At 40.9% G+C, this 19544-nt stretch overlaps 1 protein-coding gene across 4 annotated transcripts in view; it reads left to right on the top strand.

Annotated features, from left to right (window-relative positions):
- The window catches only part of FILIP1 (filamin A interacting protein 1), a 313619-nt gene that overhangs the window by 82777 nt on the left and 211298 nt on the right, over positions 1 to 19544 (top strand). Inside the window, exon 1 of one of the 4 annotated variants that reach the window (XM_027972285.3) lies at positions 17154 to 17549. The exons of the other annotated variants lie outside the window; for them this stretch is intronic. The gene's annotated coding sequence lies outside the window, so the exon portion shown is untranslated. Of the gene's footprint in view, positions 1 to 17153; positions 17550 to 19544 lie in introns of those variants that run through there. 4 annotated transcript variants of the gene reach the window in all.

Raw genomic sequence — 19544 nt, 5'->3', positions numbered from 1 at the left:
TAGGTATATTTCAATCACCTGCATAATTTCTGTCCTCACAATCATGAATATTTGAGAAATGGCTAGTCTTTGTTATGTGTGTGGTGTACTCGTTGTCTAATAGTTATCTGTCTGCGTCTTTGACTAACGAACCCTTTCAAAAAGTTTGTCTTCCTCCCAAGCTCTTGCATTAGAGAAGAATATTCACGATCCTTTGTCCTAATTCTGTTGTGTTGATTTTATGACAATTCTGTGCCTTCTAATTCTCTGTCTATCACATCAGTGAGATGAAATATCTTGATAAGAGCGACAAACTTACAACTTTTTGTGTCTAGGAACAAGTCTTGCTCCTTGTTGATACTCAGTGAATGTGTGTTGATAATGTTATTATAATTTATAAAGCAGAATGTTTCCTCCTTTACTTCATTTCTTAAGCCCCTTTTCATACATAGGAGGCATCTAAAGATATTTTTCAGAACTATCTAGGTTTCCATACAGTTTCCTTTCTTTAAGTCCCATCTGATCTGGAAATGCGTTTCTGAGACTAGCCAGTGTGCAGCACAAAGTCCCAGGAACTTCCTTTGGGAATCCAGGGATTTAGGCTTTGGAGGGAGTAGTTTGAGTTGATGAATTAATAGAAGCTCTTCTAAATTTGTCCAACTCAACCTTCTACTCCTTTCTAAATAATTTATTGAGGGTATAGAATTCCTTCCCCCTACCCCATGAGATATGGCCTCACATACTTTGCTACTCTTTGAAGCACAGTTGTTCCCCAATAGTTCATTCTTGGCATTTCAAAGAAGCTTCAGATGTTTTCCTTAGGTTTGTTAATCACAGAGGCATTATAAAACCTTTCCAGACAAACTCCACCTGGCCTCTTCTTATTTGGTCCTTCCGTGACTCTGATTACTCAGCATTTGTGTACTTCTCTGCTTTTGTTTGGAAACCTGCACATTGGTAGAGAGAACTTTTCTTTACTCAGGGTTATCCAAAGTCAACTAAAGTAACAATATACATGAAATGCAATGGTTGCCACTGCCTGGCACTAGAACCCATTAAAACGTGAAACATCACAAGATTTGGGGACCTTTTAATAATCCTCGCTCAATTTTGGAAAACCATTTAATGCCACTCTAAAACATTAAAACTTGTAGTTTAGGTTTGAGATACTTGAATGAGTAAACAAATCCCTAAGTGGAAACCTAATATAAAATACTTTTTGTTGTTTATCCATTCCAAACGTAATAGCTTGCACCTACTAACCCCAAACTCCCAGTCAGTCCCTCTCCTTTGCGCCTTCTCACTTGGCAACCATGAGTCTATTCTCTATGTCTGAAAATCTGTGTAGCACAGGGAACTATATTCAATCTCCTGGGATAAACCATAATGGAAAAGAACATAAAAAAAGATATATATGTGTATAACTGAGTCGCTTTTCTGTACAGCATAAATTAGTACAACATTGTAAATCAACTATACTTCAATTTTTTAAAAAATTTAGTTTTTGGCTTGTCAAAGATAAGATCAGAGAACCACAGAGTACTTAGAACAAGATCTCGGTTCTAAAATCGGCTGAACCTTGACCTCTGAGGATCAGCTGAATCTTGACAGAGTATCTGACGGAGGCATCTGTTTATCTGGCTTATCAAGTCTATGTAAAGAATCTTAATTTTGGAGGGCATTAGGTACTTTCTCACAGAACATGGCTGTATGTTAGCTATTTTATTTTGCAAATGTTAAGCCAATGCATTTCATTTCCACCCCTTCCCTGAAATTGTTTTTCATTCAAAGTCTTCTCTTTCTAAAGCTGAGTCTTGAGATCTAGCGTTCCAGGAGGAGATGCTGGCACTGGGCTTCTTTAGTAAGACAGTAGGGATGACTGCAAGGCTTTTTGAAATTGCGGGTTTTCCCAGCTTCTTTAGCTGTGATTTAACTTACTAGAAAGAAAATCTGGGAAACCTGGGTCACAGAATTTTCCCATAGTAAAGAGGAGATAGCTTCACCGGTGGTATCCGGTGATACCAGGCTTCCCAGGTGATGCAGGTGGTAAAGAACCCAGCAGCCAATGCAGGAGACTAAAAGACTAAGTTATAGCCCTGGGTCGAGAAGAGACCCTGGAGGAGGGCACGGCAACCCACTCCGGTGTTCTTGCCTGGAGAATCTGATGGACTGGGGGGCTTGGCAGGCTACAGTCCATAGGGCCGCAAAGAGTCGGACACGACTGAAGCAGCTTAGCACACACACATGTGGCATCTGAGCCTCGTCCTTCCTGGAGCTTTCCTGGAAGAGGAGGGGTTGTGTTAAATAGCTGTGTGGGAGGCTATTCCCATTATCATCTGAAGGCGATTGCCTTTTGAGCTAACATGGGACTCAGCCCTGACAGACTGAACTTGGCTGTGCAATGTCCCTAGTGGGATGCTCAAAGTTTAGCTTTTCCGAAGACCCCTCCCCCATCCATTGTTGCATAAATAAGTTCAAGGAGCTCTTGAAATTCTGAAAGAGGAACAGGCAAAGTGGCTAATTTGAGAACTGGTGGGCTTGCCCTGTGTCCCAGTTTGAGATTGTCCTAGTTTACCCCAGGTGTTCCCCTGTAATTATAATACACCTTTCTGTCGCTCTCAGGAGTGTCTCAATGCAGCTGACAAATTTTTTCGCCAGCCTCGCCGTGGAGCCCGCTGAGATGCAAGAGGCTCTGAAGAAGAGCAGGAGGTGGGCTGTGGGGCCAGACGGTTGGATGTAGGAAACGCCACCATGTGGGCCGCCTACTGGCTGCTGGGAGCTGAGCTCGAGCTCTGTCAGCTAGGGGATGCTGCCACATTCACAGTCAGCTAAGAGACCGGGTCAAGGCTGACTCCAGCTCAAAGCGTTCATAACACAGTGCAAATCTTTTTGGTTTTTTTGGTTTGTTTTTTGTTTGGTCACACCTCACTGCTTGCAGGACCTCAGTTCCCTGAGGATCCCAGGGATCGAACTTGGGCCCTGCAGTGAAAGTGCTGAGTCCCATCTGCTGGACTGCCAGGGAGTTCCGAATACAAGTCATTTTTGATTCTCTCATCTTCAGCATCTAATATATCAACAAATACTATATTTTCTGCCTTCAAAACACCCTTTAAACCATTTTCTCATATTCATTTCCTTCGCTACCTCTCTATTTCAAGCCACTGTGATCTTTCACCCAGATTCTTGCAATAGTCTTCTCATTTGTATCCTCTTTTCCATTTTTGGTCCTCTCCAGTCTTCCCCCACCCCCCCACCCCACCCCCACCCTTACAGTGAATGGAGTGTATATAAATCAGATCACATCATTCTCTTGCTTAAAATACTTCAAGGACTATCCTTGTCTTAGAATAAAATCTTTTTTTTTTTAACCCATAACCTATAAAGCTCTAAATTAGGAGCTACAAACTCAACCTCCCATGGAGGCCATGCTAGCAACACAAATGAATGAAAAAGGCTAGGTTGGGACAATGGTAAACTTGAGGTCACAGGCCTTGTCTTGAGACAACCATTACCTTGAGGGTTGGGTCCAGCTGATGGTTGCCATGTAAGAATACAGGCCCACTGCTGACAGATCTTTCAAACTGGAGGGTTACGCAACATCTCCTTATTTTCAACTTCTGGCAGCTAATAAACACACATGCATGCGCACACACACACACACACACACACAGACGCACACACACACACACAGACACACACACACAGACACACACACACAGACACACACACAGACACACACACACAGACGCACACACACACACAGACACACACACAGACGCACACACACACAGACGCACACACACAGACACACACACAGACACACACACACAGACGCACACACACAGACACACACACAGACACACACACACAGACACACACACAGAGACACACAGACACACACACACAGACACACACACACACACACACACAGACACACACACAGACACACAGACACACACAGACACACACACACACAGACGCACACACACACACAGACGCACACACACACAGACACACACAGACGCACACACACAGACGCACACACACACAGACACACACACACAGACACACACACACAGACGCACACACACACAGACACACACACACAGACGCACAGACGCACACAGACACACACACACACACAGACGCACACACACAGACACACACACACACACACACACACAGACACACACACAGACACACACAGAGACACACACAGACACACACAGACACACACACACAGACACACACACACACACACACACAGAGACGCACACACACAGACACACACACAGACGCACACACACACAGACACACACACACAGACGCACACACACAAACACACACACACAGACACACACACACACACACAGCTGTGAACCAGATCCAGGCCCGAGACCTCTGTTCTACATGACTGGACTCAGTGTAGCTTTCCAGCCTCCTCTCTCCTATGTTCTGTCCTGCTGTGGCCTTGTTTGTGTTTCTTGAAGGTTCTGTGCTTTCGTCCACATGAGAGCCTTTGGACATGGATTACTTCTCCCTGCTATAGTCCGTATGGCCTTCTTACCCTCCAGGTCTCGGGTTAAAACAGCAGTTCCTCAAATAAGCCTTCTCTTGCAAGAGTCCTCAGTTTAGCTCAGGTTACCTGGAATTCCAGGAAAACATCTACTTCTGCTTCACTGATTACGCTAAAGCCTTTGACTGTTTGGATCACAACAAACTGTGGAAAATTTTCTAAAGGATGGGAATACCAGACTCCCTTACCTGCCTCCTGAGAAACCTGTATGCTGATCAAGAAGCAACAGAACTCGAAATAGAACTGGTTCAAAACTGAGAAAGGGGTATGTCAAGGCTGTATATTGTCACCCTGCTTATTTAAATTCTACACAGAGTATATCATGAGAAATGCCAGGCTGGATGAATCACAAGCTGGAATCAAGATTTCCGGGAGAAATATCAATAGCCTCAGATATGCAGATGTTACCACTCTAATGGCAGAAAGTGGAGAGGAACAAAACAGCCCTCTGATGAAGGTGAAAGATTGAGGGCAGGAGGGAGAAGGGGGCAACAGTGGATGAGATGGTTGGATGGCATCACCAATTCATGAGTTTGAGCCATTCATGAGTTTGAGCCACTCATGAGTTTGAGCAGACTCTAGGAGATAGTGAAGCCTGGCACGCTGCAGGCCATGAGGTCATGAAGAGTCAGACACGACTTAGCAACTGGACAGCCACCTGGAAAGCAAGACCCAAGATGAGGACTATATGAAGCTGTACTTGCTAGGTATCATTCCTGGGCAGTGAGATTAAGAGATGAGAGGAAGGAGGAAGGATGGGAAGCACGCGAGGTGGGGCAACATAGTGCTGACCATGTTCTGTGACAAGCCCTGCAGGGACGTATGTAGCTGGCCCCAAGGGTGGGCTGCATGGATGGACAGATAATCAGCGGGGATCACCAATCTGGAACTTCTTACAGTGACCTCTTGGATTGGGGTTTCTCAGATAACCTGAGTGATATACATTTGCTCATCAAACCTACCTAAACCTGGTTTATGGTAATGAACTCTCAGCACGGGCTATTTTTTCCCCTTGTCCAGCCCAGGCCAAGATGGATAAGCTTCCTTCTTATTTCCCTATGTCTGCTATTTTCTTTTTATCTTTCTTTTTGAAGTTCAAGTGTCCTAGCTTTATTCAGGGGTCTCACTTCCAGATCTTAATCTCAGAGATCTGGGGCTTCATATCCTATTTCAGTAAAAAAGATCTCTTGGTTTTTGAGACTAATACACCCCCCTTCTCAAACCCCAGGGGTCTCATTGTCAGTTTACATTCCCTGTTCTTGATTTCATTTCCCTCTTTGTTTTTGGCACTTACTGGTTTCCCATGGTTCCTTTCATGTTCAGCTGGTTTTCAAAAAGATCGCTAGTGATATTTTAGCTAGCATTTCTAGGTGCTTTGTTGGAGGAGATTTTCAGGATTTTTGGAGGATAGTCTAATATTTTTAGAAACAGAAGGCACACACTGAAATCATTCATTTGCTAGTTTGATTTCTGTCTCTTCCCCACAAGAGATAATATGTTCTACAAGGGAAGGAACATTGCCTGCTTAGGTTTTGTGCTACACACGGTGTTTGTACGTAATTTGCTCTCATGATATCTTTGGAGAAATGGATCTTGATAATGTTAACATGCATTTGGAGATGTAACTCTACTCTGAGCGCCAGAGAATGGTGACTCTGTTTTACTCATTTTTCCAGGGAATTTAATGTAGTTTCAGGGATAAAGTGAAGTCACTCAGTCATGACCAACTCTTTGCAACCCCCCCAGACTGTAGCCTATGAGGCTCCTCCATCTGTGGAATTTTCCAGGCAAGAGTACTGGAGTGGATTGCCATTTCCTTCTCCAGAGAATCTTCCTGACCCAGGGATCGAACCAGGGTCCCCCACCTTGTAAGCAGATGCTTTTACCGTATGAGCCACCAGGGAAGCTCAGTTTCAGGGACAGAGGGCATATTTTCTCCAAGTATTTGGTGGTTAACTTATCCTTACAGAAAACAGAATTATAAAAATAAGCAACTTTTTTATGTTTAGTTATTATCGGAATGTTAAGATGGATATTTACAGTTTTATTTTTTCAAAGTTTCCTCTGACCCCTGAAGTTTGAAGTAATCTTTCTGTCTAGTTTTTATAACCCTTCTTGCTTTGCCTATTTTGTTGTATATTGCCTCATCGTCATTGCCAGACTCTAAGGTCTTGAAGGCAGTTCATTCTGTATCCTTGTCTTTAATCCTCTACTGCTTGCTGGGTTTTTCAACCCGGGTACTATTGACACTCTGGCTGGATAATTCTTGGCTTTGGGCCGCTGTCCTGTGCATTGTAGGGTATTTAGCAGCATCCCTGGCCTCTGCCCACAGGATGCCAGTAACATTCCTCATTTGTGACAACCAAAAATGTCTCCAGATGTTGCCAAATGTCCCGTTGGGGGGTGGGGAGGAGGACGGGAAGGCTCTCAACCGAAAACCATCACACAAAGGAAATGCCTCACACAGAGTAAATGCTCCCCATTTGATTATTACATAAGTTCTATAGCAAACGATGATCGAAGTCCACAAAGGCAAATATAGAGGCCATGTGTTCTTGAGGAGGCTGGTCTCGTTTGGACCAGCCTTCTTGCCCCCAGGTCTGAACTGGCACCGAGATGAGCTATGGGTCTGCCACCACTCACTGTCAGCTCCCTCTTCAAAGCCTGTCCTCTCATTCCCTCTAGTTGTTTACAATCTGAAAACATCTGGAGGTGCAGAGATCGGGTGTGTGGCTTCCGTCCACCGCTTCCATAATGCATGCATTCATTTTCTGACAAAGGCTGTCAGTCAAATGTACACGCAAATGCACCTGCTTTACAGATGGCAAGATTTCTAAGCACACGCAGACAGAGGATTAGAATACTATTCGTTGGCATAAAGGAGCAAAATTTGGCCTGGAAACTGTAACTTTTTTTTTTCTCCCCTTAAGCAAGGCTACAACTAATTTGATCAACAGTTTTGAAAAACAAACATTCCTGATTTCCTATTTTTACATGGCAACAGTTTAGAAAGTTACAGAAAACCCTAGGCAGTAAATTATGTTTTGTAAAGAAGATGTTTATGTTAGAAACAAAGCTTCTAACAAGGAACACATTTTAGTTAACAAAAGTGATTTCAGGCAATGAAAATGCTTTTAGGTAGTGGGAAGAGACGGCGGCGAGCCCCTGTTCCCGCTTGCGCTCCGTGCCCACTCTTAGGGCACTGGGTCACCGTTAGCTTGTGTGATGTGACTGGCGCAGTGGTGGAGGGTACCAAGCGGTGGTGGGGTGTGCAGATGAAACTCCATTATCTCCACTTGCCCATGGAAGAGACAGGCTTAGAGGGATTAAGTCACTTAAAAAACATCATTCACTAGCTGAAGTCAGAGCAAATTGTCCTTTTTCCCAGGGCTCTGTCTACCATGAGACATATTCAGATAGTGATGTCATATTCCAGACATTGCTGGGGAAGAGCAAAAAGTGTTTCTCTGTCCCCAGTCGCCCTCAGTCTATGGCAGCGCAATGGCTGGAACCTTTGCTCAGGTAAGCCCCAAAACTGAAAATATTTCCTCCTGGCACCATGCAGAATGTCCAGGCAGAGCCCAGACACAATCTATGGCTCAGAGGGAAAATGTCATGGGAGAAAGTTAGAGAAGCAAACGGAATGATGTAATGGTATGAAGAATGAAGACATTTGTGAGGATAATAAAGTAGAAAAAGCACACAAAGCAACTGTAGTTCATTTTGGAGAATCATGAAAATATTACCTTTTTCTTTTCCTTATTTGTGAGCAAATATTGAAAGGAACTCAATTAATGAATGCCAGACCCACACCAGGCAAAAGTCAGCTGTGTTCTTTTGTTCAATCATTACGTTATTCTAGGGCTGGTTTATTGAAATCCTGAATAGTAACATGAAAGGCAAGTCATACCAAACACAGGTCTTCAAGTCCCACCTCAGCAAAATACTGGAAAATCACCAATGAAAAATGATTTTAAGTAATTTTATTTTTTTACTGTGAAAACAAAACACCAATTAAAAAATAAAAAATGTAGGAAAAGGTGATTACAATTATTGTCATTTATGTATTTCGGATATAAATATACATACACATATATACATAATATGTATGTACTTCTGTAGAAATACATGTCATGGTTTGAGAGGGAATATTTATATCTATATCATACTTATTTTCAATATATCTACTGCCATGTGATAATATAATAATTCATTAATGCTATTTTATTATCTGTTGTTTTCACTTAAATTTTGGGGAATTTCTTTCTGATTCATTAAATAATATTCTTCTGCAATGTTATTTTTATGGCTAACAATTCTACAAGGAATTTATAATTGGGCTTTCCTGATAGTTCAGTTGGTAAAGAATCCGTCTGCAATGCAGGAGACCCTGGTTCAATTCCTGGGTCGGAAGATCCACTGAAGAAGGGAAATGCTACCCACTCCAGTATTCTTGGACTTTTCTGTGGCTCAGCTGGTAAATAATCCGCCTGCGAAGCGGGAGACCTGGGTTTGATACCTGGGTTGGGAAGATCCCCTGGAGAAGGGAAAGGCTTCTCACTCCAGTATTCTGACCTGGAGAATTCTGTGGACTGTATAGCCTATGGGGCTGCAAAGAGTCAGACGTGACTGAGGGGTAACCAAGGAATGTATAAGTTAAGTTTGCCTTGAAAAACAATTGCTTTAGGATTTTCATTTTCTCTTTTATGATCTCACTCTACCTAGTGACTTTGATTTCTACATTCTGTAGATTCAGAGTTTTATATTTATCTGATACTAGGCATTTAAAGAACTTTCTTCATAATTTCATCAGATGGTTGACTTACCTCATAGTCATCAAGGTAGGTATCTAAAAGGAAAGCTTTGAGGTACAAAAGTTTTAGTTATTTTATCATTTCAAAACACTTTCCTATCCCTGATTGTTTGTTCCAGCTCTCCCAGATGAATTATTACCACATTTTCAGATGAAAGGGGTAAAGAATGCAAATATTATGCACATGAGGGCCTGCTCAGCTATAAATGGATATCGATTTTAAGTATTTCTGAGCATTGTTCACCCTGAGTCTTTCACCCTTGTAATGAAATTTCCTGTGAGTAACCATGTCTATTGGCCTACAGCTTTTAAAGCCTAGACATCTTACTTTCTTCACAGTTTTCTCTTTCATTATCAGATAGGCAAATCCCTATGTTGATGAAAGCAAGAATGAAGCCTGTTTCCCCAGTGGTTTAAGGACTAATTTGCCTCAGGCAGGACTTTTTTTACTTTCCTTGCTCTTTTCTCTTTCAACTTTTGATCTCAGTCCCTAATAGTGTGTCTTTAATATTAATCCAGTTGTCTTCTTAGTTAGCTCATGACATCAGGGGAATTCCATGTGTTTTCCAAGTAAAGACTCACTTGGGTCCAAAGCGTTCAGTTCGCGGAGATATTTTAAGATGACAGTCATATTAATATTAATAATGAAAAGAATAACTAGCATTTAAGCACCATTTTGAAGACATTTTATTATACTAAACTTAAGTGTGAGAGTAGAGAGAATGCTGTGATGAATACCCATTACACAGTTCAATAACTGTCAGATTATGGCCAGCCTTGTTTCATTAGCCTCTCTCCACTTCTTTTCCTTCCCTCACGCTGCGTTGTTTTGCAGGAAATTCTAGATATCATTTTATTTTATCTGTAAATATTTCAATCTGAACTTTTAGGAATTATATAGTTAAAATTATTTTAAATTTTTAAATTTTTTTTACTAAATTCAGACAAAAAATACAAAAATCGTACGTGTACAGCTTAAAGTTTTTGCAAATTGAACGTATTGGTACATCTAGAACATCAGCGGTGCTATAGAAGTCCCCCTGTCCATTTCCAGCTGTGTCCCCACCACCCACGGGTAACTACTATCTCGCATTCCAGCTCCTGTCTTTGAACTTGGTATGTATGGGCTCACACAGGGCACTTCCTATTTGGGGTCTGGCTCCTTTCACGTAACATTTTGCTCAAGTGATTTCTCTGTAATTTTACATGTTCCTCCTCATTACTGTATAGCATGCTGTTGTGCAACTGTGCCACAAGGTAACCATTCCATTGTGGAAAGCATTTAGAGACTTTCTAGTGTTTGCTTTGGAGAAGGCAATGGCACCCAATCCAGCACTCTTGCCTGGAAAATCCCATGGACAGAGGAGCCTGGTGGGCCGTAGTCCATGGGGTCGCTAAGAGTCAGACACGACTGAGCGACTTCACTTTCACTTTTCACTTTCATGCATTGGAGAAGGAAATGGCAACCCACTCCAGTGTTCTTGCCTGGAGAATCCCAGGGACGGGGGAGCCTCATGGACTGCTGTCTATGGGGTCGCACAGAGTCGGACACGACTGAAGTGACTTAGCAGCAGCAGCAGCAGCAGCAGTGTTTGCTTATTGTGAACAGTCTTAACTTATTTTATTAATCTTATAGAATGGGAAAAGGAGGCTTGTGTAAAATAAAATAATTCACTAAGTTCACACAGGTAATAAAGCAGTGTAGTCTTAATTCAAACTAGCTTTGCCTGACTCCAGAGTCAGAGATCTTAACTACTGTGCTTTCTTTTCTTTTTTTTTTCCAGTTAACTACAATTATCTATAAAGTGTGTATATATATAAACCCATAAGCTTTATGGAGAAAAGTGCATTATTCTGCATGGCTTTGTTGCCCTCAATCACTGGTTTTCCTATTCTGTCTATTTCTTGGAGAGGAAATTCTGTTTAAAAAAATTTGTTAAAATTTATTCATTACAACTGAGATTTAGAGTATTGAGCAACAGTGGGGATGACTCTAGAATAGGCAAAGAAGAAGGAAATACACTCAGGCAAATGCTATCTGACCTTGTCAAAAAATAAGATGCTTGAGAACTGTATGCATATGCAGAATATGGTCCCGTAGTAATTCTCAGGGTTAAGTTCTACTAACCTACTTTCAAGCACATAAACAGGGAAGTAGGGATTTTAGTGTCTAATACATGCATGTAAACTGCTTACTTTGCTCAGTTCAGTTCAGTTGCTCAGTCATGTCCGACTCCTTGCGACCCCATGGACCACAGCATGCCAGGCTTCCCTGTCCGTCACAAACTACCAAAGCTTGCTCAAACTCATGTCCGCGAGTCGGTGATGCCATCCAACCATCTCATCCTCTGTCGTCCCCTTCTCCTCCTGCCTTCGATCTTTCCCAGCATCAGGGGCTTTTCCAGTGAGTCAGTTCTTCACATCAGGTGGCCAAAGTATTGGAGCTTCTGCTTCAGCATCAGTCCTTCCAATGACTATTCAGGACTGATTTCCTTTAGGATGGACTGGTTTGATGTCCTTGCAGTCCAAAGGACTCTCAAGAGTCTTCTCCAACACCAGAGTTCAAAGCATCAGTTCTTTGGCACTTAGCCTTCTTTATGGTTCAACTCTCACATCCATACATGACTACTGGAAAAACCATAGCTTTGACTAGACAGACCTTTGTCAGCAAAGTAATGTCTCTGCTTTTTAATATGCTGTCTAGGTTGGTCATAGCTTTTCTTCCAAGGAGCCAGCATCTTTTAATTTCACAGCTGCAGTAACCATCTGCAGTGATTTTCGAGCCCGAGAAAATAAAGTCTGTCATTGTTTTAATTGTTTCCCCATCTATTTGCCATGAAGTGATGGAACCAGATGCCATGATCTTAGTTTTTTGAATATTGAATTTTAAGCCAGCTTCTTCTCTCTCCTTTCATCCAGAGGCTCTTTAGTTCCTCTTCACTTTCTGCCATAAGGGTGGTGTCATCTGCATATCTGAGGTTATTGCTATTTCTCCCAGCAATGTTGATTCCAGCCTGTGCTTCATCCAGTGCAAAAATATTATCTTGTAACTTTTAGAACTTAGTCTTGCCTCTCTTTTTTCCTGAAGCTATTGGGAAAATAATTTAGTTGAATAATTTTACGAATATATGTAGGTGTGACACTATTTTATTTGTAAGTGGGACAAAGTAGTTATTCTATTATGAATGTATATACTACAATATATGTATCAGTACTATATCTTTTAAAGTTTTATAAAATCTAAATAGAAGCATAGCTAGATTAACAGAAAATGCAACTGTTTGAAAATAGTAAAACCTGACCATAGCAAATGTATCAGAATATCATTTTGATACCAAAGAACTAGCTAGTGTATAATAATCCCTCCATCCCCATTATGCTTGTCTTTGAGAAGTTTTGGTTGTGAATGCATAGCTCATAAACATTTTTCAATAGCTTATCAAATCATAGACCAGAATTATATTTTTAGAATGCAGTTTTAGAATTTCACTGAGCAGTGAACTCATTCATCACGCATTGTTTGTTTTTAGAGAGAATACTGAACAGCTCATATCCTTTGCTTAAAAATAGACTTTTTTTCCCCTCGAAGCAATTATCTTCTTTTCAGTCCAATTTTCTCTTTTCTGGTATTCAACAAGACTTCAGTTCCAATAAACTTTTATTTTACTATGCTGATCATGAAATTATGCCATTTTTTCTATCTGCCTCAAAGCTGTGAAGCTTTACGTGTATTTTTTTTTTTCTCAGAAGCATATATATTCAGGTACAATATAGAGAAGTCTATATGTTTTGACTCTCAGTGACTGATAAGAATAGGCCACAACTTTTTGGAACCAGATTCCCTAGTTCAAATACTAACATGTAACCTTGGACAAGTTACTTAATATTTCTATGCCTCAGTTTTCTTATCTGTAAAATGAGGGGTAATAATAATACCCACCTCACTGGGTTATTAGTAGATTTAAATAGGTTTGTGTATGCTAGGTAGGCTTAGAACTCTGCATGGGTATTTTTATTATTATCTTGAATTCTATTACTTTTCCTTGAAATTTAAAAATTTTGAAATAATTAATTTATGTCTTTCTTTCTACAACTTTGAACATGCAGCTCATAATGACACAACTCTGCCCAAAGAACCCAGAATGCATTTTCTGTAAGTTTATAGATAATATCCTCTAAAGTTTTCTCCATCTTTTCTTTAATCTTTTGTATGTTCGCTTGCTCTTTCAATCATCCTTATTTATTGAACATAGGACTCTAGGTGTTTGAGTATTCAGTAAGGAACAAACAGGAAACATTCTGTGCTTTCAGGGAGCTTATATTCCAGTCTTAAACCAGCCAATATGTGGTACAGGCCATGTTTGGAAACTCCCCTTGTGAGCTGTACTTCCCAACCCTCAGTTGCCCTGAACATTGTTTCCAAGTCAAGGTCTATTTTTCTCTTCACTGCATATATTAAATAACATAAAATTTTAACTTAAAAATCACTGTGCCTCTTAAAATGAACCATGTGGTAAATTTTGGTTTTAGAAATGGTTGTAGGCATAATGTGCCAACTCCTTTGTTTCATCTGCTTTTTTTCTCACTGATAACATTAATCTATCTTCTTATCAAGAAGTTTCATCATGATTCATTCTTGAAGTTGGGAAATTCAGCTTTAGTTGTAAGTTTATCAGAGCTTCTCAGAATGCTCACACTTAAGACTGGGAAAAAGTGCAGCTAAATGGTAATACATTAACCATATGTGTTGAAAAATCAGTTCCTTGTTGACTGTATACAAAACAGAAATCTCTAATAGTTCCTAATGGCACTACTTCCTCTGTGGATAATGTAGGAAATGCTTTTGTCTGAATAATCATTCCCAGGGGGTGGGAGGGAAGGCTTCAAAATAGATTCACTTGAGAGAGAGAGAGAGAGAGAGAGAGAGAGAGAGAGAGTGTGTGTGTGTGTGTGTGAGTCTGTCTGTGTGAAAAATGAGAGAGAGACTGATGATGTTGAAGTTCCAAGTCAGGCCAGCACACTGCTGCTGCTGCTGCTAAGTTGCTTCAGTCCTGTCAGACCAGCACACATGCTACCATAATTAAAGAACATGATCTGAAGGTAGCAACAGTATCTAATTATATGAAATACTCTATATTGTTGCATCTCAGCACATTTTAAAAATAAACTAACAGGGGACAATGAACAGCTAGTCCAAAGGTTAAAGAGAACAACAGTGGGGACTAGGTTTTCATAAGAAAAGGAAAAAGACCCCACTAAAACCTGTAATTGTTTGGATAGTTAAGGAAGAAATAAATATCCCTCTCATAATGGAAGCATCTAGACCATAAAGGCAAAGTGGGTCATTGCCCCTGTTTTTCTTGACTTTGGCTAACTTCCTTCTCTGCTTCCTTTTGGACTGGGGAAATTGGTAAAGTGAACTCCCAGGAGGTATGAAATATATATTCGCCAAGTCCTCTTTAGGGAGCTGGGGGCTATTGCATGTGGGGTATGTGTAGGATGTGGGCATTTTTCGAACAATGATCTCCCCACAGCCCACCCCTTTGTAATGTTTCACAAAGTTCTCCTAGTGGTTCTAAACGGTCTCATAGCCCTGTTGCACACTTCCATTTCCTATTAGAGGACTGTGGATAGATTATCTCTGAAAGATCCATTAGCGTTCTGGAAGTTAATTTCTTGTAAGAATGCTTTCATCTTTTTTTTCCATTGTAGTATAGTTGATAAGAATGCTTTCATCTTAATAGAAGTCTTTTTAAAAAAATCAAGGTTGGCCCAGACCCAGAAGTACTAAGAATCTGAACAAACGTAATTTTATACATTGTTGTTGTTCAGTTGCTCAGTTGTGTCTGACTCTTTGTGACCCCATGGATTGCAGCATGCCAGGTTTCCCTGCCCTTCACCATCTCCCAGAGCTTGCTCAAACTCCTCTCCATTGAGTTGGTGAAGCCATCCAACCATCTCATCCTCTGTCATCCCCTTCTCCTCCTGCCTTCAATCTTTCCCAGCATCAGAGTCTTTTCCAGTGAGTCGGTTCTTTGCATCAGGTGGCCAAATTATTAGAGCTTCAACTTCAGCATCAGTCCCTCCAATGAATAGTTAGGATCGATTTCCTTTAGGATTGACTGGTTTAATCTCCTTGCAGTCCAAGGGACTCCCGAGTCTTCTCCAACACCACAGTTCAAAAGCATCAATTCTTCAGTGTCTAGTCTTCTTTATGGTCCAACTCTCACATTACATGACTACTGGAAAAACCATAGCTTTGACTATAGGGACCTTTGTTGGCAAACTAATGTCTCTGCTTTTTTTATGTGAATAGTACTAAATAAATTTTATATGTAGTAAATAGTACTACATAATGTAGTAAGTAGTACTAAAGGAATTAGTACTAAATATATGTACTAAATAATGTGTTTATATGTACTAAATAAATGTAGTAAAAGTACTAAATAAATTTTATATGTGAATAGTACTAAATAAATTAGGGAGAGAAGATGAATGCTGTTAGTGAGGTGGATGGCATGGGAACAGCTGAGACATTTTCTAAGGGGTTGAGGTGTGGGATCAGCTAACATTGAAGGTGAGTGTCATTTCTTTAAAAAGAAGGATACACACACCCCTTGTGAAAAGTGGCAGCCTTTCCCAGACAGACATTAGGGTTCTCCAGCATATAAGCCTCTTGCTGCAGGTATGTAGTACTTAAAATATTAAATGCCTCCTTGGTCCAAATTTAGTTTCCATGTCAAAAGAAAGGATACCTTTAAACTGATAAAATCGTCTTAGGAAAGGGGTCAACATTTTCATCGATATTGATGAGATTTTTTTTTTTTGTCAGGGCAATATTCTCGTGTGTTAGCCAATAATGGGGTGTGTGTGTGTATGTGTGTGTGTGTGTGTGTATGTGTCCCTTCCTTCTCTTAGCTCCCTTACTGTTCATTCCACATGGATAATTAGCCATTTCCAAGAATAGCCTTAAACACATTTTTTCATGATTCTTAATCTTGACAGATTCATGTTATTTTCTGACATAGAATAAAGCAAATAAAAATATCTGAAGGCATTCTTCATTTTGGAGTTCTGGGTAGAAGTGACCACTCTTGGAGACTTGAGGGTTAATGATCAGACAAGGCTGTGGACAACCAGGGGTGTCTCAAGTCCTGGTTTTCCTGGAGCCTTCTCCATTTCTTGCTTTGAATGAATGATCTCAAGAAGAACGCTAAGATTTTCCTTTCAAAGATGTTATGTTACAGACATTCCTTTACGATAAAACTACCTTAATAACAGTCAGGTATAAAAGCTGATTACGTCTGCTATGACAGTTATGGATGTAATTTAAGTGTGTATGTAACACATCAATGTAAAAAACTGCTTGGGACTGATCTCTTACTGTGAATTTCCCCAACAATCGCCTTACAGTTGTTTTTTTTAAAGACTTTTCTATCCAAGAAGGTTGATCTCAGAAAGCCTAATTGAGGAGAATATTGCTTTGGTAAATTGCTCTGCTCGAGGCAACTGCCTCTGCTTCTTTTCTGATTTTAAAAACCTGAGCTCCAAATCACACTCGGCGTTTAAGGGCTTCCAGCAATAATTACGTCTGTGTCATGAGCAGCAGTCCTTAAAAGGGTTTGCCGTTTCCCCGCAGTCTTTTCCGGGGCGAGCAGAGCCGTATCCACTGATAACCCGGCTGCCGAGGAACTGAGCAGAGCCGGCTCCAAACTCCTCAGCTGTTGACAGGCTTGACTTGCTGAGAACACTGGTTAAATATAGCACACGCGAGCTCAGCTCCTCGACAAAGTCATAGCTCTGACAGAGCTGTGAAGGGGGCAGAAGACGAGAAACCTAATCTCAGAAACCCAACAACACCTAGCAACAGTTGAAAAAACTTTTAAACAAAAGTCTGGGTGGGAGAGATACAACAGCCTCCAATTGCTGCTGATCGGGATTTCAGGGAGAAGGAGCCGCTTTCCCTCCTCTTCTACCCCGTTTCCTGCATGACTTCAGCTATTGGCTAGTCCTAGGAAAGAAAGTGGGAAAAGCTTTTTCCTCTGTATTCTTTTTGGGCTGGATGGTTTTCCAGGACTCCAGTCTCTCTTGGGCTGTGGGGCAAGCCACTGGGTTCTTCAAAGGATAAGCTACCTCCGTAAAGGACGTACCTTTGGTTTAGACGAGCTGCCTGCCAGTCAGGTAAGACCGAAATGCCCAGCTACTTAACTCTCTTAAGACATTTCTGCTTCCACAAGAAGAGAGCTCTCTCCGACTCTGTGTTGTCTGTTTCCTTTGAGTCTCACTGTTCCACTACCTTGTAACACATTTGAAACTGAGGACAATCACTGAATTGTTTTTTAAAGAATCAGAAAGTCATCTCTTTCTCAGAATTACCCGATCGCTTTTTGAACACAAAGATCGTTATGATGCTTTTAGCCACCAAAGCATTTCTGCCAAGTTATCATTTTCTGGCAGGTAGTAGAAGCTTGACAAAGGGCAACTTCACAGTTCTTTCGCAGTGAGGCTGGCTAACCAATGGAGGGGATGTTTTCCCTAGAAGCAAAAGCACTTTCATGTAATGAAACTCGCTGAGCAGCTCGTGTGGTAAATGAGAGGGAAGTCCCCTGTGTGTGTGTGTTGCTGTGCTTTCGCCCGGCCGCTTCTCTGATTTCACTGGTACACCTTGTGCTAGCTCTGACCTCGTTACATTACAGTCACCCCAAGCGCTTCTGACTAGGCACAAGATATGCCTGGTTTCAAATCACTGCTTTTGCAGTTGTTGAATATAAACTATGCAGGAGAATGTTATTTTGTGTGTGTGGTTTTTGAGTAATTGCTTGTATACAGATAAGATAGATCTTGGTTTTTAAAACTCAAATTGAGTGTATTAGAAAAATTCTTTCTTAAGTTGCACATATTTGACTATGAATGTGTTCACCATAGTGTGAAGGACATCCTCTTTTCATCTGCTGTATTGTCTGTGCTTCCGGGAGTTGCCCTGCAGTTTTATCAGAATTGCTTAGAGTGATCAATATCACACTGCCTCTGACAAAAGTTATGGCTGCACATTGGTGACATGGTTAGTTGATAACTTGTGTCTGTAGTTGGGTTGGATTTGCATAGGAAGTTTGTTCCTCTAGGTGAACATGATTGTTTGAATGAATATTCTAAACCAAGGATAATTTCAAAGAAGATACAAATGCACATTTAAAAAACCATTTGAGTCTGTTTTGTCAACTTTAGAAAAATAATTTACCCAAGGCCAGTTTTGAACACACTGTTGACCAGAGTGTATCAACTCTTCCAGTAAATGTTCCCATTTTAAGAAAAACGAATTAAAGGTTGTATATCATATACTCAGAAAAATGAAACAGTACATCATTTAAGTATGTATTATATTTCATGACTCTGATTGTGCCATTAGTTTACAAAGTAAATGCATCTAATCATGTATAATGAATGTAACAGTGCAAAATGCACCCTGCTGAAACTTGGTGTCAGAGAATGAAACTTCTAATACTTTAGTGGAGATGCAGCATCTTTGTCTTTAAAGAGTTTTGAAAAATCTGAACTAAACGCTTCACATTTTTCTTGTTTTTATCTTAGGAAGGGTCACACTGTTGGCTTACAAACGTACGTGTACTGCCAAAATCTGCCATTAGTAGATTTTGGAGGCGGGTAATTTCTTTTGGAGTTAGGGGAACAGTGTGAGGATAACGGAGTGCAGCATTTGCCTCTGAGTGAAAGCCATGTTTCCTGATAGACTGAGGTTTGAGTATCATTGTCTTCATGACTGTAAGTTTACCCTTGAGAATCAAAAATAGCTCAGGTTAGAGCACGTGCTTTCCTCCAGTATACGAACAATCAACTGCATAGATTGTGTTCTCTGTTCCTTCAAGTTCACATTTCCGTTGTTATTTTGCAGTCAGCCCTTTCCCCTTCACCATGAAAGATTTCACTGCTGTGTCTCCACCGCCGTAAGATCTATTCCCTTCATCCTGGGTCTGGTTTGTATCATGACAGTTCTGCTCCACTGCCACCCCTCATTACCATGCAGACCACCTTGCACACGCTGTTGTTTAGTTGCTAAGTTGTGTCTTTGACTCTTTTCCACCCCATGGACTGTAGCCCACAAAACTCCCCTGTACATGAGATTTCCCAGGCAGGAATACTGGAGTGGATTGTCATTTCCTT

The sequence above is a fragment of the Ovis aries genome, chromosome 8, assembly GCF_016772045.2.
Source record: "Ovis aries strain OAR_USU_Benz2616 breed Rambouillet chromosome 8, ARS-UI_Ramb_v3.0, whole genome shotgun sequence".
Classification (NCBI taxonomy): domain Eukaryota; kingdom Metazoa; phylum Chordata; class Mammalia; order Artiodactyla; family Bovidae; genus Ovis; species Ovis aries.
This window is presented reverse-complemented; position numbering and strand designations above follow the sequence as displayed.